Here is a 22968-nt window from a genome sequence, read left to right as displayed (position 1 = left end):
GTGGAAAAGGCGCTGCCAAGAGATCTTCTAGCCGCCGGGGAGGGACGAGTCTCCTGAGACGACTGTGGAACTGGAGTAGGAGGGGGGAAGAAGGAGCTGGGGGGGGCGTAGGGGAGGAAAAGCGGAGTGGGACGACAGAGGTAGAGGGGTGAGGTGGGGAGTGGACGGGAGCAGAGGGCGGAGGGGAGGAGGAGGAGGAGGAGGGGAACTCTGAAGGGGGGGGGCTGGTGAGGGTTAAGCAGGGGTGGAGGCTGGAGAAGGGGGCTCCTCCTGCTCAAGAGGACCAAAGTGGTTCCCCGTGGGAACCCACTGCTGCTAAGTAGGCACCTGAGGGCCACTCTGAGTGCCAGGCTGTCGTTGTGGCCCCTAGTGTTGACGGCCACAGGCCTGCTGCCACCCCTCCTTCGCTGGAGCCCCAGGCTCGGAGGGTGGCTCTGAATCTGTGTGCTGTGCGGCTGGTTGTGGCTGCGGGAGGCTGGGGATGAGGCTGAGGTGCAGGTCGTGGCCTCCTCCGTGGACAGGCCTTTGCTAGGTGGCCCATTTGTTTGCAAATGAAGCACTGGTTCGGGAGACCCGAGTACTCCACACTCTGTCTAAACCAACCCCCACTCACCCGAGGCAGAAGGATGACCTTCGAAAGCGTGTGGGTATCTCTGACCAAAACTCAAACTCGAACTGATGCTATCGTATGAGGTGACTCCGGGACAGTCCCTCTGTAAACCCAGAAAGCAGACTGAGATGGGGATGTCTGCCTCCTCTACTAGCACATCCGAAGTCGGGTCAAAACCATGTCGCCACTGTCGAAAGTGGACGCGTGATGCTCGGATGGCCAGTGGACTCATAGCTATGACCTTGGAAGCCATCTCGGAGGTCTCGAACTCGATCAGGTAGTACCCCCGTCCGAGAATCTGGACATCTAAGATCTTGTCCACCTCTGCGAGAAGGCGGGCCTGGAGAGGTCTCTCAGCTCTCCTCTGCTAGGATGGGTGCCGAGAATTTTGCGGATGACTGAAGTCACCTGCAAACGCTCAACCTCAGCGGCTATGCTCGCTTGCTCTGATGGTGATAGAGCAAGTCGAATGGTGGGCTCAGCGGGGTCAGGTGGGGGGGCTTTGGACGAGTCCCTCTGTGGCGGACCTAGAGCCTCCATCTATGTCTACCGTTGTGGTGAAGAAGCAGGCGGTGAAGAGACTCTGCAACCGAGCACGCCGAGCACAGTCCGAAGAAACAGTGTTGTAGAGCCGAGTGCGGGAACCTTCGGGAATGACGAAGATCGGGGGGGGGGGGGAGGGACAAGGCAGTGAGCGAGAATTCAAGGGACAGCGGGCGGGGGGGGAGGGATAAGGCACTGAGCGAGAATTAAAGGGACAGCGGGCGGGGGGGGGGGGATGGCGGCGCAAGAAGGGGCAGCGGACAGACTGGGGGACAACGCGAGGTGGGGGCAGCGGGCTGCTGCGCGCAAGGGCAGGCGAGGCGGGCCGGTCTGATGCACGCGGGCGGGCGGGCTGGGCTGGGCAGAAGCGCTCAAGGGCATGCGGGGGACAGGAGGCAGCAAGGGGGGGGGGGGGGGGGCAGTAGTGAGCCGTTTCAGAGAAGCAATCGCCTCTCCAACAAAGGCTAGAGGCTCCTTTGTAATTTTACACACATTGCTAAGCTACTTGCATACTTGCCATGCTCAAGATTATGCTTAAGTAAATCAAAGTTTTTCTTAAACCTTGCTCTTGATCTCTCACTCTCTTGAAGACCAAACCCTTGAGGGTTTTGTGAAGAAGCTCCTCTCTCCTTCCTCTTCATCCTAAATCCCTTTCCTTCTTCCTGATGCCTCAAGAAGGACTTCAACCCCACTTCCCTCTTGTTTAGAGGAGGTAATCTTCACTTCTAGCACGATTAATTAACCTAAACCATGTGTTTTAATACTAGGAAGGTTTATGTGCATCATATTAGGTCTAAGCTTTAATGGTAACCTCTGAATTAGGATTAAGTGCTAAGAGTATTTATGCATCATTAAGTTAAGCTTCAAAGGTAGATTTGCATCCTTAAACTAAGCTTTAATGGTAACTTTACACTTAGGTTAAGCTTTAGTGACTACCTTGTATTTTAGGTTTAAGCTTTAATGATAACCTTAGAATTAGGGTTAAGTTTTAATGATAGTTATGCATCATTAAATTAAGATTTCAAAGGTATATTTACACTCTTAAGCTAAGATTTAATGGTAACTTTGCACTTAGGTGTAAGCTTTAGTGACTACCTCTTGTATTTTAGGTTTAACCTTTAATGGTAACCTCACAATTAGGGTGAAGTGCTAAGAGTATCTATGCATCATTAAGTTAAGCTTCAAAGGTAGATTTGCATCCTTAAGCTAAGCTTTAACGGTAAATTTTCACTTAGGTGTAAGCTTTAGTGACTACCTTGTATTTTAGGTTTAAGCTTTAATGGTAACCTTGGAATTAGGGTTAAGTATTAATGGTATTTATGCATCATTAAGTTAAGTTTTCAAAGGTAGATTTGCACTCTTAAGCTAAGCTTTAATGGTAACTTTGCACTTAGGTGTAAACTTTAGTGACTACCTTGTATTTTAGGTTTAAGCTTTGATGGTAACCTCACAATTAGGGTTAAGTGCTAGGAGTATCTATGCATCATTAAGTTAAGCTTCAAAGGTAGATTTGCATCCTTAAGCTAAGCTTTAATGGTAACTTTGCACTTAGGTGTAAGCTTTAGTGACTACCTTGGAATTAGGGTTAAGTATTAGTGGTAGTTATGTATCATTAAGTTAAGCTTTCAAAGGTAGATTTGCACTCTTAAGTTAAGCTTTAATGGTAACTTTGCACTTAGGTGTAAGCTTTAGTGACTACCTTGTATTTTAGGTTTAAGCTTTCATGATAACCTCGCCGTTAGGATTAAGTGCTAAGAGTATCTATGCATCATTAAGTTAAGCTTCAAAGGTAGATTTACATCCTTAAGCTAAGCTTTAATGGTAACTTTGCACTTAGGTGTAAGCTTTAGTGACTACCTTGTATTTTAGGTTTAAGCTTTAATGGTAACTTTGGAATTAGGGTTAAGTATTAATGGTAGTTATGCATCATTAAGTTAAACTTTCAAAGGTAAATTTGCACTCTTAAGCTAAGCTTTAATGGTAACTTTTCACTTAGGTGTAAGCTTTAGTGACTACCTTGTATTTTAGGTTTAAGCTTTAATGATAACTTCACAATTAGGGTTAAGTGCTAAGAGTATCCATGCATCATGAAGTTAAGCTTCAAAGGTAGAGTTTCATCCTTAAGCTAAGCTTTGATGGTAACTTTGCACTTAGGAAAAGCTTTGAAAGATAAGCTTGCAATTTCGGGTTTAGCTTCCATGGTGACCTTGTGTGTGATTAGGGTGAAGCTTCCATGGTGATCTTGTGTGATTAGGGTTTAGCTTCCATGGTGACCTTGTGTGATTAGGGTTAAGCTTCCATGGTGACCTTGTGTGATTAGGGTTAAGTTTCCATGGAAACCTTGTCTCATTTAAGAGAGAAAGATTTAGTCTCATTATGGTAATCAAGCTTAGGGTTTGCATGTCTCTTTACAGTAGGAAGAATGTATGGTTATAATCCTCTCTTCCAAGATTTAATGGAAAGCTCTAGATTCCCATTTTATCCCCAAAGCGAGCTTTAATGGAAAGCTCAAAGATTCATAAATTATAGGACGACCTTCTAGCTTCCTAAATGGAAAGCTAGGCAGCATACGAAAAGAGTAGTTGTCTAAGCTCGATAGAAGTAGTTCAATTTTTGGTATTGAAGAGTATTTCTAAAGTTGTCAACTTCAAGTTTGTTTGCAAATACGGGATGGAGGAGATAGGGGATAACTTCGCGGAATTGATCTCCGTGTTGTTTTGAACCGAAAACTCTACAAGCTTCCATGGAGATGTCCCATGGATGGCAAAGGATTTCAAAACCTGGGAAACGTACAAAATGGGGATTGAACTTAAAAAGTTGGCATTTTTGAAGAGACATTAACCATCAAATGCCTATGACAAAAACTCGCTTGTGTTTTTTAAATAAACTTGGCTGGCAGATAATTAATGAAAGTAGGAATTAAAGTTGATAAATGAATGAACCTAGACATTACCAACTAGGAGTTAAAAAGGAATCTCAAGAGGTGATAGGGATAGCCATTGCAAAACATAGATTTAACTAGGAGTTTTGAAGATTGTCTGAAAATGACCGGAAACCAAGATGGATCTTATTGGGGTCAATTTGATTGAAAGGCTGGCCCATTGAGAGGATTTTCTTGGGAAACTTGACGGAGATTGGCCCTTTTCGGCTAGGGCAGGGTAACCTGCAAGTTTGTTATACCTAAGCCATTCATGCCCGAGGGATAAGGGATGAGTGGGTTTGTTTTATTTTTGCTCGGCCTGGTGAAGTACCCGCGGTTTCTAATTGGAAAACGACCATAATCCGGGTATGGCCTGATGCCAATAGTTGGATGAGAAGGTCATATTTAGGGAGGATGATGTGAATTGAATTAAGGGAATTTGTTCGATTTTGTTGCATAAAAAGGAACTGGAAAGGTTAGGAATATAGGGGCTATCCTGTGAATCTGTCACCAGATGGTGCTATGCCTCTCAAAATAAAATGTAGAAGGAATGATTAAATTACTTGATGAGCCTTTCCCAAACACTTAATTCTAGGAAATATTGTGAAGGTGCTGCCATTTTGATGGCTTGTAACCAATTATCTTGGTCTTGAGTAAACCAAGATGAATTGGTTGAAACTATATGTGTTGCATGATTAGTTAGGAAACTAGTTACAAGCTAATTGTAGCATATAAAGGTAAAGAAATGAATTAAAAGTTTCTGAATAAAGATCTGGTGGGAACAACCAGATGAATTTCCTTGAAAGAGAGTATGCAACAGATTGTATGTTGCTTGTTGTCTGACAATGTCTGATAGACTGTCTTCCTGATTTTGTAGTAGTTAAGTACTACCTCGGGAAGGGATTTTCATGAAATGGTTCAATGGGTGGGTGCATCCGGAGGGTCAGATGGCCGGATGTTGATAATTTTTTTATGTTAAACGCTAGGACTATGCGGGGTAAAAACGAGTAAGCGGGAACGAGCGAGACCAGGTAGGATTACAAGATCCCTCTTCTTAGGGGAAAGCGATAACTGATGTGTTTGCTTGTCAGGAAAAAGGGGTTATCGCCATGAACTAAGGGAGAACAAGAAAGCAAGAGCAGATCCTCAAGTTAAAGATCAAGAGAATCAAGACTAAGGACCACGATTTTGGGTGTAGGTGACTGAAAGATGTCAACGAAGGATTAAATTATGATAAGCGGATAGAGTCATCAAATTGATGGGATTTACCCCCTTGGGTTGGCATTCGAGATAGGTCGGAGTCCTGCCTGGGTGTCGGTCCCAAGTGGGAGGGATACCTGCAGATAGATCTATGTCATTCCCTGGAACAGTCTAGAAGAATGAGGGAGGTGAGTAGGGTCGAGTCTGGGTATGGCCCTCACATAGATGCAACAGACGGCACTCAAAACTGAGCACTAACTGGTAATTTATAGGCTCTGCAGCTGGCTGGAGTGAGTCCCAAGCAGAAAACTAGCGCTAGTTTTCGGCTAGGAATAGCTCCAGCTTTTTGGCAACTTTGTTAAAAACAAGCCTTTGCTTTTCGTGGTCAACTCTCCCACTTACCATTTAATTTTTTTAGAGCAAAATTGTCCAACTAAACAGTGTCTGGCTAACTAATGGAAACCATAGATAGACTATGCCGCATCGTATTGTCCTAACATAATTATGACTTTCCCGTACTGCCACGATGTATTTACAGTACCACGTTTTATAAAAATAGTTCCTATAAAAATCCCGTTTGGTCCCGTTTTTGCTCTGGGTGATCATTTTTAAATCCGACGGAGACTAAAATCAATATTTTTATGTTTAGATCATCATAAAAATCACATTGCTTTTCGAAAATGTCGAAAAGCACGAAAAGCTAAAAATAGCATAAAAGGTGAAAAAAAGCAAAATTTTCTAAAATTGAACCAGTTTCCACTTATCCACTGGAATAAGAAAGCGGACTCACTTTTCACTAAAAATCATGAAAAGCTAAAATAGTGTGAAAAGCACTTAAAAAGCATATTTTTATAAAATTCGTCGACCATAGCTTCCCTGGAACATGTAGATCAAGGATCCGACCTTGCTTTTTGCAAAACAAGCACCTAAAAGCATGAAAAGCATGAAAAAGCTAAAAATAGCGGATTTTTCCAAAACTGAACCAAACGTCTGTCTAACCTAATGGAACATGGAAACGGCCTTGCTTTTTACTTTAGAACCTTCCAATGCTGTCAATCAAGAATCGAAAAGTCAAAATTTGGCAAAATGTATATTGAAAACTATTTTTCTTATTTTTAGAAGAGACCCAAAAACTGGGTATCTTACACATACATATCGACCAAGGCAGTGTGAAGCACGACATCTTTCTGGACCTTCTCCGGTTGTGTGTAGAGTTACCAACCTTGTTGCATGCGTATGTGATTGCATCCACTAAAAACAGACTAGAGATTTTTCCTGTGGAAAATCCTACAATCAGTGCATTCGAAGAGTCCACACTCCGAACTTTGGCACTGCTCTTGTTGCTCACATTCTACAATCAATGCATTTCGAGAACCGACATTTTAGACCATGAAGATCTTGAAGCATTTTTTGTGCTTTCGGAAGCGCACCACATTTGGCATACATGTCAACCAAGACAAAACCAAGAACAATATCTTTTTTCAACACCCTCTGGTGGTGATCTTGTTTAACACATCCCACAACTAGAGAAAGGCCCTTGCTTTGCATCAAGATTCTGCATGTGACGACGATTAAAAAAGCATGATAGATCCGAATGCCTTCAAGATGAAGGTAGTGCCAAGCACGACATCTTTCTAAAGCGCACCACATTTGGCATATATATCGACCAAGGCAGTGCCAAGCATGACATCTTACTGGCCCTGTTCTTGTTGTACGTAGAGTCACATGCCTTCTTGCAGTGTAGGTGATTGCATCTGTTGAAAACAGACTAGAGATTTCTCATGTGGAAAATATTGCAATCAGTGCATTTGAAGAGTCCACACCCCAAACTTTGGTGCTGCTCTTGTTGCACACATCCCGCAATCAATGCATTCCAAGAGGCAACATTTCAAATGCCTTCTTGTTACTGGCCCTGCTCTTGTTGTACGTAGAGTCACATGCCTTCTTGCAGTGTAGGTGATTGCATCTGTTGAAAACAGACTAGAGATTTCTCATGTGGCAAATATTGCAATCAGTGCATTTGAAGAGTCCACACCCCAAACTTTGGTGCTGCTCTTGTTGCACACATCCCGCAATCAATGCATTCCAAGAGGCAACATTTCAAACCAGGAAGCTCCTCAAGCACTTTTTGTGCTTTCTCAAGCACGCCACATTTGGCATACATGTCAACCAAGACAATGCCAAGCACAACATCTTTTTTCAACACCCTCTGGCGCTGTTCTTTTTGCACACATCCCACAACTGGAGAGAGGCCCTCGCTTTGCATATGGATTTTGTCTGTGACAATAGAAGAAGCGCGACAAAGCCGCTTGCCTTCAAGATGCCTCCGAAGGTGATTGCATCTTTGGCTGCATAAATAATTGCATCTGGAGAGAGGATCCTGCTTGCAATGATGAAAAAAGCGTCACAAAGATGCATGCCTTCAAGATGCCTACATAGGTCCATTCCAAGAGGCAACATTCCAGTCGTCAAGAAGCTCCTAAAGCACTATTTGTGCTTTCTGAAGTGCACCACATTTGGCATACACATCGACCAAGACAGTGCCAAGCACGACATCTTTCTCATGCACACCAGATTTGGCATACATATCAACCAAGACAATTCCAAGCACACCATTTTTTTTCAACAGACTCTCACAGAGCCGCATGCCTTCAAGATGCCTATGTAGGTGATTGCATCTCGAGAGAGGATTCTGCCTGTGATGAGTAAAAATGTGTGATGAATGTAAAAGCACCATTTGAAAAAAGATTCCAGGTGGACGCACATCCTTCTTGCATGTGTAGATGATTACATCTACTGAAAACATACTAGAGGTTTCTCCTGTGGCTAATCTTGCAATAGTACATTCGAAGAGTCCACACTCCAAACTTTGGGATTGCTCTTGTTGCACACATCCCGCAATCAAGGCAGACCAAGAGGAGACATTTCGGACTAGGAAGCTCCTCAATCACTTTTTGTGCTTTCTAAAGCGCACCACATTTGGCATACATGTCAAGCAAGACAATGCCAAGCACAACATCTTTTTTCAACACCCTCTGGCGCTCTCTTATTGCACACATCCGCAACTGGAGAGAGGCCCGCGCTTCGCATTTGGATTCTACCTGCGATGATTAAAAAAGAGCGACAAAGCCACATGCCTTCAAGATGCCTATGTAGGTGGTTGCATCTATGCCTGCATAGGTGATTGCATCTGGAGAAAGGATTCTTTCTACGATGATTAAAAAAGAGTGACAAAGCCGCATGCCTTCAAGATGCCTGTGTAAGTGCAATCCAAGAGGAGACATTCCTGACAGGAAGCTCCTGAAGCATTTTTTGTGCTTTCTAAAGCACACCACATTTGGCATACAGATCGACCAAGACAATGCCAAGCATGACATCCTTCTCAAGCCTGCCAAATTTGGCATACATATCAATCAGGACAATGTCAAGCATGACATCTTTTTTCAACACTCTGACAGAGCCGCATGCCTTCAAGATGCCTCTATGGGTGATTGCATCTATGTAGTGTAGGTCATTACATCTAGAGAGCGTCCACACTTCAAAATTTGGCATTACTCGTGTTGCAGACATCCCATAGTCAATGCATTCCAAGAGGCGACATTTCCTCAAGCACTTTTTGTGCTTTTTGAAGCACACCACATTTGGCATACATGTCAACCAAGCACAACATCTGTTGTCAACACCCTTTCATGTTGCTCTTGTTGCACACATCCCACAACTCGAGAGAGGCCCTCACTTTGCATCTGACATTCTGCCTGCAACAATTAAGAAAGTGCGACAGAGCCACATGCCTTCAAGATGCCTGCATTGGTGATTGCATCTATGCATGCATAGGTGATTGCATTTGAAGAGAGGATTCTTCCTGCAACGATTAAAAAAGTGTGACAAAATCGCATGCCTTCAAGATTATGTCCAGACAGGAAGCTCCTGAAGCACTTTTTGTGCTTTCTAAAGTGCACCACATTTGGCATACATATCGAGCAAGACAGTGCCAATCATGACATCCTTCTCAAGCGAACTATATTTGGCATACATATCAACTCAGGTAGTGCCAAGCATGACATCTTTTTTCAACAAACTTTGACAGAGCTGCAAACCTTTAAGATGCATGCGTGGGTGATTGTGTCTATGCTACGTGGATGATTGCATCTGGTGTTAGATATTTTTACCTAAGAGAGAAAATGAAGCACACAAAGAGAGAGAGAGAGAGAGAGAGATAGATAGATAGATAGAGAGAGAGAGAATACCTATTTTTGCGATTCAGAGGTATACCTCGTAGAAATAGGATACCGATTGTAGTGCTTCAGAAGGGTACCTCGCCAAAGAACCACAAGGAGCGTTAGAGTTTTGTCAAACTCAATGCTCGTGATCATACAAGATGTCAATGTTACTAATTATAATCGTTTGTTGCTTCATTTTTATGTTTCAAACAAAAAGAAAACATGCAAGTCTCCTTGCATGGGGGAGTTTGCACAGTCCTCCCCAATTTTTATAATACGAGGGAAAATGCCATTCCCACAGTAGTATGCAATTTTAGTGCATCCATTAAGTGCATTTTCAATGTAAAAAACCAAAAAATGATGTTGCTTACTCACTATGCAATTTTTGTGCCCATATCAACTTCTTGCATAGAGCAACATGCCTTCAAGATGCATGCATAGGTGTTAGCATTTGGAGAGAGGCCCTCGATTCGCACTTACTGAAAACAAACTAGAGCTTTCTAGCCCTGCCCTCGTGGGACAAATCTTGCAATCAAAGCATTCCAAGAGTCCACAATCTAGACAAGAAGCTCCTCGAACACTTGCATAGAGCCACATGCCTTCAAGACAAAAGTACAAGTGACTAAATTTAAAGAAATACAATTGCATTGCATCCGCTAAAACATCCTAGAGTTTTTTGGTTTTGCTCCTATTGTGAGTATCCTGCGACCAGTGTCCAAGAGACACCGTTCCAAATGACCCTTGCATGAGGATGTAGGGAGAGCTTGCTTTGCATCCATTAGAAACAACCTAGGGCTTTCTAGCCCTGCTTCTGTTGCACACATTTCACAATCACTATATTCCAAGAGAGGACATTCCAGACAAGAAGCTCCTCAAGCACTTTTTGTGCTTGAGAAGTTTCTCAAGCGTACCACATCTGACATACATATCAACCAAGACAGTGCCAAGCATGACATCTTTCTTCAATAAACTTGACTCATAATATATTTCTAAATTTTTGTGTCCATATGAGTATCTTGCGTAGAGCCACATGCCTTCAAGATGCATGCGTAGGTGATTGCATCTGGAGAGAGGTCCTCGCTTTGGATTTGTTAAAGACAGACTAGATATTTCTCATGTGGGGCATATCCTACAATCAGTGCATTCCAAGAGTCCATGCTTCGAATAGGAAACTTAAAATGTCCTAGAGCTTTATGGCCCTGATCCTATTGTGCGTATCCTACAACCAGGTCATTCCAGGAGACATTCTTTCAAGTGATCCTTCGACAAACTCTTCACTTGCCAATTCTAACCACTAGCAAGGCCTTTAGCAAACCATTCCTAGCTTTTACTGCTCACCTTACATTGTATTCTATCCATAGTAGCACTTTGATATTCTTAGGCTGCATCTGTTACTACACTATCTTCCCCAAAGAAGGAAGTTTCTGAGCAATCAGATAATGGAAATCCTTCGGCTTGTCAAGGCTCTATCATAATGCTTTTTGAAAAGCATACGATCTATATTAAACGACATAGCAATTGATCCTACCGTTTGATAGTCTATCAATAAAGTCATTTTTGTGCTTTCATGCTATCTCCACATTTGCATACATATGGACCAACGCATTGCCAAGTAGCACATTTTTGCAACATCCCATTCTCTGACCCATGTGATGGTCTTGCATGATTGCATGTGAAGAAAGACCTTCCCTTCACATCTACCGAAAACAGTCCACAACTTTCATGCCCTTGCCATGTTTGACATATCCTGCAATCAACACGTTCCAAGTGATGGCATTCCCGACAAGAATGTCATCAAGAACTCCTTGTGCTTTGCTGAGGGTACCACACCATGCATCCACTAAAAAAATCCCACGACTTCTATGCCCTTGCCACGTTGGGCATATCCTGCAATCAACACCTTCCAAGTGATGACATTCACAATAGGAAGGTCATCAAGAACTCCTCATGCTTTCCTGAGGATGTCACACGAGAAAGGCCATGAATAAAAAAGTGTTAACCTTGTTTGACATATCCTGCAATCAACACGTTCCAAGTGATGGCATTCCCGACAAGAATGTCATCAAGAACTCCTTGTGCTTTGCTGAGTGTACCAGACCATGCATCCACTAAAAAAATCCCACAACTTCTATGCCCTTGCCACGTTGGGCATATCCTGCAATCAACACCTTCCAAGTGATGACATTCACAATAGAAGGTCATCAAGAACTCCTCGTGCTTTCTTGAGGATGTCACACAAGAAAGGCCATGAATAAAAAAGTGTTAACCTTGCCCTTCTCCGACCTCCTCCCTTGCAAACGGCACCCATTGACCAACCAAGAAGCACATGTTTATGAAACAACCCATCACTAGACAGTTGATTGTCAATTCTCTAACCCATGTGATGGTCTTGCGTGATTGCATGTGGAGAAAGACCTTCCCTTTGCATCCACTCAAAACAACCCACAACTTCCATGCCCCTTCCATGTTGGACATATCCATCAACATGTTAAAAGTGTGACATTCCCAACAAGAAAGTCATCAAGAACTCCTCATGATTTGCTGAGGGTACCACACCATGCATCCACTGAAAAATCCCACAATGGCATATCTTGCAATCAAAACCTTCCAAGTGATGGAATTCACAACTGGAAGGTCATCAAGAACTCCTCGTGCTTTCCTGAGGATATCACACCAGAAAGACCATGAATAAAAAATTGTTAACCTTGCCCTTCTCTAACCTCCTCCCTTGCAAGCAGCACCCATTAAAAAAGTGCTAACCTTGTCCTAGGGTTTGGGCCCCTGACTGCCCTGGCTCGCGATGGGGCCTCCAAGCCCTCTCATGACTGGCCTTCTTTTTGCCATAGGAATGGATTAAACATTAACGTAATTACCAAAAATTTTGTGTGATCACAAGGTCTTATTGACACATTTACATAATCACACTTAACATGATCACAAAGAAGCCAGTTTAGGGTAACCTGGAAACCCACAAAAAGCCCACTAGGATTTTTGGTTTCCATTGTGGGCTCACCGAGTTTTTAAGTTTTCCCTACGGGCCCGTCGAGAAAACCAAGAAGCCCGATGGGGTTGCAAAATTATATATATAGGGCCCCAATCGGGCCTGCTGGGTGTTTTTTCTTGAGCCATCTTTTGAGAGAGAGAGAGAGAGAGAGAGAGAGAGAGAGAGAGAGAGAGAGAGAGAGAGAGAGAGAGAGAGAGAGAGAGAGAGAGAGAGAGAGAGAGAGAGAGAGAGAGATGGCCACCTTTGCAGGTACGTCAAGAGGAGAGAGGGGGTCGTATGGGAGCGTGCTTTGCGTTGCAGTGTGTGGTAGTGGCGGAGTACCTAACCACACGATTCGGGTATGTGTTGTGTGTGTGTATGCAATGTGTGGTAGTGTGCCTTTTCTCGTATTGCATGGCAATCATAAGGTACCTTACCACACAATGGGAGTGTGTGCGTAAGCTGTTCAACGGAACAGTGCTTACCACGGGGGCATCACCTCAGTGACGCGGTGAAGATGGTGTCCTTGTGGTAAGTATTGGCTTATTGTCTGGGCACTACGTCGCTAACGCGGCAAATCTAGTATCCTTATGGTGAGTCAACTTCCCTTCCCCTTTCCAAAAAAAAAGGGGCATCGATCGGTAACGCGGCTATATGATGTTCGTATGCAAGCTATTATTTCTCCTTAGATTCGGGCGGTACTCGATCGGTAACACAGCTAAGTGAGTGTCGTTTGTTAGAAGCTTTTTTTTTGCATAAATGTGGTGTTTAGTTCGTTAACTCGTCCGTACGAATGCCATATAATTTGTATGTGCATGTGCATTTTATTTTTTGAAGTATTAAGTATATGAAATACTTGGTTGATAACACGGCCATGAAGAGTATTTCATATACAAATATTTGAATTGTTTGATATTGTTGTTTTTAAGTGTTCTTATGGAATATATACTACCTAATCATATTCAAAAGAATGCTTTATTCATCAATCATCATCGCTATTTTAAATGCTACATTTACATAAATTCTATGTGAGAAAGTATATGCACACAATTTGCATGATAACTATTCATTTTTATCTTTTTAAAGAGCAAGACGTTCTTTGCAATTTCCTAGCCCGCTTAATATACTTTCAATGTTTTAAATGAGCTAAAATAAAAGTGATAATATGTACATCACAATGCATTATCTTCCAAGAGGATTTTTTGAATTGTTTTGGATTTTTAACATGATACGTTAGATCTGGACAATTCTATTAGGAGTGAGTTATTTTTATTGTATTTTACACAAGTAAACATACCATTTTAAAGTCAAAATGATTATCAATTTGAATAAATATAAACTTGCACAATTTTCTGAAGTCTTTAAGTCAATGTATGCTTTGTTTGAACTAGTGTAAGAGTGCACGGTGAAAAATATAAGTTAAAAATTCTAAGATGAAATGTAAAATTCTATTGAGTGTTAGATTTTTAACATATATTGTTTGATCTAGATGACGTTCTTATAAACTACTTGTTTGTTCTGCATTTTACACGTGTAAACATTGCATTTTAAATTGAAAATTATTTCCAATGTTTATCAATATATTCGTGCACATTTCTTGAAGTCTTCAATTCTTGGTTATGGTTTGTCTTATCTAGTGTGAGTATTAGTGCAGCCAAAAAAATTTATTTGATATGTTGTTTTTTATTGTCCAGTGCTAAAATGATGCTAGATTAAAAGAAAATTATTATGCGTGCCATTAAAAAAGAATTTATTTTGGCAATACCATATGTGCAGATGGTTGCAGACAGCAGATTAGTGAAAGAGACATCTTCATCAAAGACCTCACTAGCGCTATATGGGAGAACACAAAGCAAAGGCTGCGAGGTGAAGGCCAATATGAGTTGCTGATTCTAGCAAGGATTTTAGATTTTGACCCCCACCACAAGGTTAGGATAGTATTGGACAATATGAAAGTCTGTTGCAGAGACTTAAAGGAAGATATCCCTCCTACCTACGATATGACCAAATTAGAGCTCTGGGACAAATTATGGGAGGAACAGAAGGTCAAGAAGCGTGTGAAAGCTCGGGACCAGGCCTCCTTACCCAAGAGATTAAAGATGGCCCAAGATGTGCAAGCAACTGTGGATGGCCGATCAAATGAGGCCTTGGTAGAAGGTACAAGGGTTGGAGTAGGGTCTTTTGGTGTGTGCACATTGTACACCATCAAAGGCATCTCTTTCTTTCTAGACCACATTACATACGTGGGAAAATTCTACAAGGGAGGGAGTGAGGCAAAAGTTGACAGCTTTTAGATAGAGCAAAGAATGCAAACGCTTCACCTCTCCATTATAAGATGCATTGGCTCTACCACCAAAGCCCCCAAGATCACAATATTTCCATACTACAATGGGGGCACCTCGGGGGACATGATGTGCCGCTTGCCATTCGTCCACGGGGAGCGATCAGATGATACATGCACAGGCTACAACACAGATGGAGTTCATTGCCACCAGAAAATGATCACTTACTAGAGATAGAGACAATGCGGATCAAAGCAATGATTGAGTAGATTCCAACAATCTGTCACGCCTTCATTGATGGTGTTGCGGATGCTCACTCGGCTGGTATAGTGCATAGCGACCTACACCCATTCAACATAATGTTGGACTTTACTCACACAAAAAAACCCCGTGTTTGCATCATTGACTGGGTAATGATGTGAGCTAAGCGCGTGTCAATTCGCGTGTCAATTAATTATCTGCATCTAAGTAGATAGTCGGACCCTACAATTTTGGAGGCACAAAAAGCAGGAGAAGCAGAGATTGCAAAGCAATCGTGGATTTCTCTAGAACTATACGATCCACGGTGCACAGATGCATACACAAAATCGAGTGATATTTATGCATTGGGTTATCTATTCGACATGCTGATAGATTTTTGGAGTGCAGCCAGGAAAGTTTATTTTCCTGAAGAAGTATTTTACCACCCCGACCAAGATGTTATCAGGGCCATTTAGATTAAAATAGACTGTTGGATGAAGTTAAGAGAGCAAAAAAATAGAAGAAATGCATCTGTGTTCTGATATTTTTCAAAGAACTTATAAAGACAAACCCTAATCATGTCCAACGACCGCTGGTTGAACTTGCGTCATCTTTTTACCCGGCCTAAATATTTTTGTGATATACAGTTATCTTGTCAGGGGTATTTCATTTGTATTGATGTGTGCTATCTGGTTTGAGGTGGTTCACCTCATTGTGTCATGTCTTGTATTTCAATCGGATCAATTGTCATGTATTTTAATCGGATCAATTATCTTTACTTTGTGTATCTGTGAGACTACTAAATCGTGAGAATATATTTTTGTCAATGATATTGAATATTTGTCTATTTGTCCATTCCAGCTCTAAGATAAAATGACCGATAAAGAACAAGTTTGTGGCACCCAAACAGTGCCTGATGATCAACAACAAGCGATTAATGCATTACAGCGCATGAACTCTCTAGCGCATGGTAGGTCGGCACAGTCGACGTGCACTGCTCGACGACTTTCAAAATGGACAAGTCCAAATCACATGCAATGAAAAGAGATCAATAAATAAGTGACCAAGGACATGATCAAAAAAATATGGCCATGCAAGGACACGGAGATAAATAAAGGAAGATGGAAGGTATCAAAGTGCCTCCACGAAGCGATTAAAGAAAACGCTGAAAGGATCTACTTGGAAGTTTATGGTCATCCATTGCACAATGCAGATTGTGCATTATATTTTGCAAAAATGTTATATGTTCATTTTGTGCAACAACGACCAATAGATTTTTCATCGAAGGAGACATGTCAATTATTTTGGTGAACCATGTGGTTTCTTCACTAGTGTGCTAATCCTTCAGCACCAAGTTTAAGCTGTGCGTATTACAACCATTAGCAAAAATGTGTAGAAAGCACTCATTTATTAATCTACTAGCATTTTTACAATTCTTTGCGTTGTCCATGACTACTTGAACGACATGTTCAACACCAATTTCTTTAATTACATTAATCAACACCTCAAAAATATCTTTACCACTTTTTATTGCACCAGAGCTATCAATCGCCTTTATGAACATTTCTGCCCTTGGACAAACCAATATTACATTGATCAGTGGTCTTCTTTGAACATTTGACCAACCATCACTCACAATTGTGCATCGTGAAAGTGAAATATTTTCAAGTATTATTTTGCCAACACGCTTTTTGACTTTGATGTAACATTTTTCCAAGAGAACATTTCGTATTGTTTGATAAGAGGGAGCTAAAAATCTTGGGCCAAATTCATCGATTTTCTTTCAAGCGGCCTTCCAATGATTGCTGTCTACCATGACCAGAGCACTTCTAGTGAAGAATATTGCTTTGGCGAGTGCAGTTTGTGCTTCTTCTAGAGACTGCATCCAAAAGCTTTGACGCAATGATTTTTGATGCATTTGACCAAGTCCACCTTCATTGTGATGCTTAAAAGGAATGCTGCTTGACATTTCCTCTCCATCCACAAACTGTTCTCCAAGGTTAGTTGGTTTCACCACAAGATTAGCAGATTTAATATTTGGCTCTGACTGCTCTTGAATTCCATCTTTAACAAAGCTGTATATTTGTTGTCTCTTGCCACCTATTTTGGCGAGCTCTTCTCTCAAAAGATTTGCAGTTGCAGATGCCTAAGGATGTTCACATTTCTTACAACTCTTTTTAACGCTACCAAGAAAATGGTCCCTGATACGATGTGCACCGCATGATTTTGTTGTGAGACAAAATTTACATTGCCACTCCATGTATCGACTGCATATGTTGTGAGCATAATCCCACTCTTTTCCAGAAGCTTTCTTATTTTTTGGCTTCTTCATACCACTTGTGCTGACATTTTGCTTCATTGCTTTTATATTAAAACTGAAGACAAAAGAACTAGATGTTTAGTTTTTAAAACATTTTCCTTCTTTTCAATATATATTAAATTTTTCATTCACTAGGAAAGTAATCAATTATGCACGATATGAGATTTGCAATGCACGCTAGTCAATCCACATATCGATCACCTATGTTGTGAGCTAATAAACACATTGCAATGCACTCTTTGCACGGCATAATAAATACAAAAATGCTATGAATTTCTCAATGCAGTTATTATTATGATGATTATTTATATGTCCTCTTTGATTTGCAAACAGTAAGAAACATCTAATTTCAAATGCTACAAAGAATAATCAACTTCTAAACTGAACGATGTCAGTTGTTTGCAAAAATCACACGAAAGCAATAAAATCTATGATTGGTCATGTCATACACTAATAATCTTTCATAATATATAATGCACTCTTTGTATAAACCAATGCATGAAACAACGCAAAGAATTCGTTAATATAATCACACAATTGAGGACTACTTGTACCCAAAGGATTCTAGCCCCGTTATGCAACCAATTCAATATATAAAAGCTATTTTCACCCAATTAAAGATTATAGCTCTTATATTGTGCAGTGACAATGTATATAAACTCAAATCTATGACGGTGAAAAATGCAAAACTTCAAGGATCTTTATATGCCCAGTACACTAGTATATGACATCCAACCCTTGACTATCGACTCAACATTTGCATATGCTCATCTTCTAAAACTAATTATAGCCCTCATTTGGACCAATAACTTCGTCACAATGAGTATGACTTTCCAATTTTTCAATTGTTTTGGTTTCATACCTTTATGTTCGGTAAAAGAATTAAATATTTTTAGAAATGGTTACCAAATTAAGAATCACTTTCAACCCAAAAAAAGGCCCTGTGACTCTATAACATTAGGTCAATTCACAAGGGGATGAAAATATCCGGCACTCGGATACACTCCCCAAGGATTTTCCTAGTCAAAGCACAATGGTAAGCACGATGTTTACTTTACATAATTACGTCCGCCGGGTTTTTTAATTTTCTGGGTGGGCCCACTGGGTATTGAACTTTTTTCGATGGGCACGCCAAGAAAATAAAAAACCCAATGAGCGAACCGGCTCTATGGGTTTTTGTAGATCATGATCAAAGTCACGTAACAATTAACATAATCACGTGTTTTTCTTGTCTAATGACTAGAGTTATTAACGATCACATCAATGAAATCCCTGGCCATAGGGGCCTGATGGTGGCCCTGCATCTACCAGGAGCAAATTAGCTCGCCAAGTTATGGTTGCAATTGACGGGACGGGTTTTTTTCCTATTACTACCTGAAGGGACTACTGGTTCGGGGATGTGGAGCGGCTTGATTCTTGCCCTGTAGGGGGTGGGCGTGGTTGCATGTATGCTGTGGTCTTGTGGTAACCACTGTTAGCTCGGTGGGCATATTGGTGTTTTGTGTCCCTTGATGTGGCTTTGTCAGATTTCATGGATCTATGCGGGTACGGTTATGGGTCTCAGGTGTTCTCAATCGATGGTGGTTTTAGGCAACTTGGCCTTCGGCACCATTGAAGACGGTGGCGATGCCTTCCATGGTGGTGGCAACCAAGATGTTGGTGCTGGTATCAAGCGATATCTTCGGTTTCGACGACTCGTGGCTCTTGGATGTTTGGTCATGCGTGACTGTGGTCGCTTTGGTTTATTGGCCTTTTAGGGCACTGTTTTCTCTGTGGGAGAGGGTCAACAGTGGTGGCAGCCTAAATGGTCATAATCGGCTTTATGTATCTACTTGTATGGGTTTGTGGCTTCCTTGTAAAAAGTCATGGTTTGTGGACTCAGTAAGGATGGGACTCGTTGCATCTGCGGCTCATTGTGAGCGCAATGTTATTGTAATTTTTTGGTTTTTATTTAATATATACACTCACAATATGTAAGTTTGGAAAAAAAAAAAGAATTATGTCACGGCCCTAGAAAATAATTTCATGGAGCAAGTTTTGGATCCTTTTCACCCTATTTGAGAAAGAAAAGTTTTTGTTTCTTGCAAAACTCGCGAATTGTGAGTTAGAAATGTAGTAGAACCAAAAAATTTACATAGTAAGCCATGCTCACACACCAAGCCATGGCATCCCAATAGCATATTTTTGGATTGCCATACCGTCCTCAATATTGTAGCTCTTACTATGCAAATGTCACTCAATAGATCCTCGTTGTCAATGCGTTTAGAGCCCATAGCAAGATCACATCTGAAGAAGGGAGTTTCAAGATGTATGAACACCCACCTACAGACAATGCTCGTGAAGTTTTTGATTTCGGGACACCCCCAAAATAGGTGCGTGAGGGTTTCATTCATTGCTGGCATCGACACAAGTTCCATCAGCTAACCCTGTTGATGTGGCCTTATTTCTTGTTGGCACGAATCCAAAAAGAACATTCCAAAGGAAGACCTCAAAACCTTCTTGCAAAAATTTGACGCGGCCATTTTTTCATTTGAACAGGTTTTTGATAAAGGGCACCCGACTCCCGAGCACTGGTCCTATATACAGCTTAAAATTCAATAGTAGCTGAAGCACCATAATTTCATTGACATGTGCGAGGGGCCGCATAACCCTGCAATCACTCCATGAAAGTTAACGCTTTTACTTTTTGCCCCATCACTTGGGAAAGGTTTTCGTTAAAGTATCAGTCAATTTATATGGTTGGGTATCTTTTCTTTTCGCTCCCATATACATTCCTCATTTTCTTTCATGTAGGTGGTCTTGGTGATATGGCCAAGTTCACATCAGCCTCTTTGAAGATAGGGCCCTCAAGTTCACATAAGGCGAAACATGAGCAGTAACATTTGTGTAGTCACATGAATAGCTAGGAAAAGTAAAGCTTTTGATTGGCTCAAACCCTATATGGAGTCAGTGCAGCTTACTTTTTGGGTGGAAGTCTAGTCCTTCTACCCAAAAGGGGAGTTGCGGCCCCAAGGCCGGGGGGTGGGGGTGGTTTGTGTGTGTGTGTGTGTGTGTGTGTGTGTGTGTGTGTGTGTGAGAGAGAGAGAGAGAGAGAGAGAGAGAGAGAGAGAGAATGAAACTGGAAAGAAAAAGGTGTGCAAGTGTCATGCTTATAGAAAACAGCCAAGAAAGTCACCAAAAACTGAACTTTGGTGTATTTTTAAGTTACAATCCAAATTCTTGGCTAGATTTCAAACAGGGTAATGAAAGAGCTTCATAAGGTGGTGATGCCAATTTGTGAATCCAACTTTGAATAGGACGCTTGGAGATGGCCCGGGAGTCACCTCTTTTGGAAACCACATTCTAAAGGCATTTACCATGCATTAATGCACGAGGCTAATTGGTGTAGCCCCCTCAACAAATTATGGAAGAGGCACTGGACGAAAAAATGGTGGGAGAGAGTCATGGAGAACATCTGGAAGCCAAGGTGGCCTCAGTATATGAAGATATTTCTGTGGAAAGTGATGTGGGGTGCTTTGCCGACAGGTTTGAAGATACAAGAAAGAGGGATCGGGTCCAATTGTTGCTCGGGGTGCAGAATAGCTAGTGAAGACCTAGCCCACCTTTTCATGGGATGCCAGGCAATCAGGGGCATGGCTGGGAAAATATGCAAGTGGATTCAAAGGACATGGAAAATTAAGTTCTTCAAGAATGATATGCTCTTTGGTAGTAACAGGTTGGGAAGTCCTGCTCTTCTTGTCTGCACTCAAATAATCAAGTACTACTTCTTTCACCATATTTGGCAAGCAAGGAACCGCCGTGTGTTTGAGGGGGATCTGGCTGTGGCAAGCTTTTGTGAAATCATACAAGAGAGCAGAGTGACGATCCACATGATCGGAGGCAAACAAGCCTCAGAGAACTGGTCTAGAACAATACATGACATCTTGTAATAAGTAAAGCCTATGAGTAGGTGTGGTCTCTCTGTCAAGCAGAAAACTTATAATTCTATGACCCTCAAGGCTCTGTCTGAGCTCGAGGTTGGTGTATATTTCTAATGTTCTTAATACTATCCACTCACAATTGTGAGTTTTGCAAAAAAAAAAAAAAAAAACAACAAGTTCTTCAGTTCTTTTTTAGAGAGTACAAGAACTTTGAAACACACGCACACACCCTATGTACAACAGCCTCACAGGTAGGGACAGAGGCATCCCATCACACACACACACCCAACTGGGAAAAGTCCCTAAGGACTCTTCAGGTCGCCAAGGGGGGATTGAACCCAAGACCTCAGGCACATAGGCTATGACTCTACCAACTGAGCTAGCACCCGTTGACAATTCTTCAAGTGTTTGATGCAAAAATTGAAGGATCTTTTTTTTAAAGGAAAAGTTTTGGAATCAAAAAACATTTTGAGAAGCCATAGAAGCAGGATATACAGCTTGAAGCTTTTGTCTCAAAGAATGTTTAAAAAGTACTCATTTCAGAGTCAAAAACTAGAAATTTTTAAGGGGAGGGTGCAAGGTCATAACGTAGGATTGAATAACGCAAGATAGATAGACATCGGAAAAGGTTGGAGATACACGACAAGTTGCTTGCCCCTTGGTGGGCTAACTTGAAACTTCGGGGCACAATGGGCGAGCTAGTTCGGAAATGCAATAGAGTAACAAAGACCTTGTAATTGGGAGAGTTAACAAGGTACTTCCACAACTCTATAACTCACTGGTCGCCTTGGCTATCTAAGGCGGGAAGCATGCAGTTGAACCCATTCAGGAGGGAGATTGCCGGAAAGATTAATAACAAAGGACTGCAACGTCTAGGCCAATTTTGGGATAGGAGCAGGAGTTGGAAAGGAACATATCAATTGGCCTCTCAGTTCCATCTTTGTAGGACTAAAAGTCTGCTAGCCAGTAGAGCTTTATAGCAGCTAGACAAAGGTTGGCTATCCACCTATGAATCTAGGTTCGAGTGGAAGGCATGACGATGGCCTAAGGACAGACATTTCCTTGAGAATGCATAGATAGCAATATATACACCATAACTCATTTCAGAGACAAAAACTAGAATTTTTTATGGGGAGGGCTAGAAATTGAGGGTCATGACGTAGGATTGAATAATGGACAGCTAAAAGGGCTCGAGATACATGACAAGTTGCTTGTCCCTCCGCTGTGGGCTAACTTGAAACTTCGGGGCACAATGGGCGAGCTAGTTCGGAAATGCAATAGAGTAATAGAGTCCTTGGAACGGGGTGAGTTAATAAGGTAATTTCACAACTCTATAACTCATTGGTCCCCTTGGCTATCGAAGGCGGGAAGCATGTTGTTGAACCCATTATGGAGGGAAATTGCTAGAAAGATCAATAACAAAGGATTGCGATGTCTGGTCAATTTTGGGATAGCAGCAAGAGAAGTTGAAAAGGAACGTATCAAGTGGCCTCCTAGTTCCACCTGTGCAGAACTGAAAGTCTGCTGGCTAGTAGAGCTTTATAACGGCTAGACAGAGATTGATTGTCCACCTGTGAATCCACGTTTGACTAGAAAGCATGACAGTGACCTAAGAACAAACACTTCCTTAAACCTCAAACCAAGGATATATATAACACCCTTATGATCTCGACATATTGGTTTTCCCCCCCTAAACAATCAATGGTCAAAATCAAGATGGGTGACAATCA

This window comes from Adiantum capillus-veneris, chromosome 13 (assembly GCF_014529385.1).
Source record: "Adiantum capillus-veneris isolate H3 chromosome 13, ASM1452938v2, whole genome shotgun sequence".
NCBI lineage: Eukaryota > Viridiplantae > Streptophyta > Polypodiopsida > Polypodiales > Pteridaceae > Adiantum > Adiantum capillus-veneris.
The sequence above is the reverse complement of the archived record's forward strand: the minus strand, read 5'-3'. Positions refer to the sequence as shown.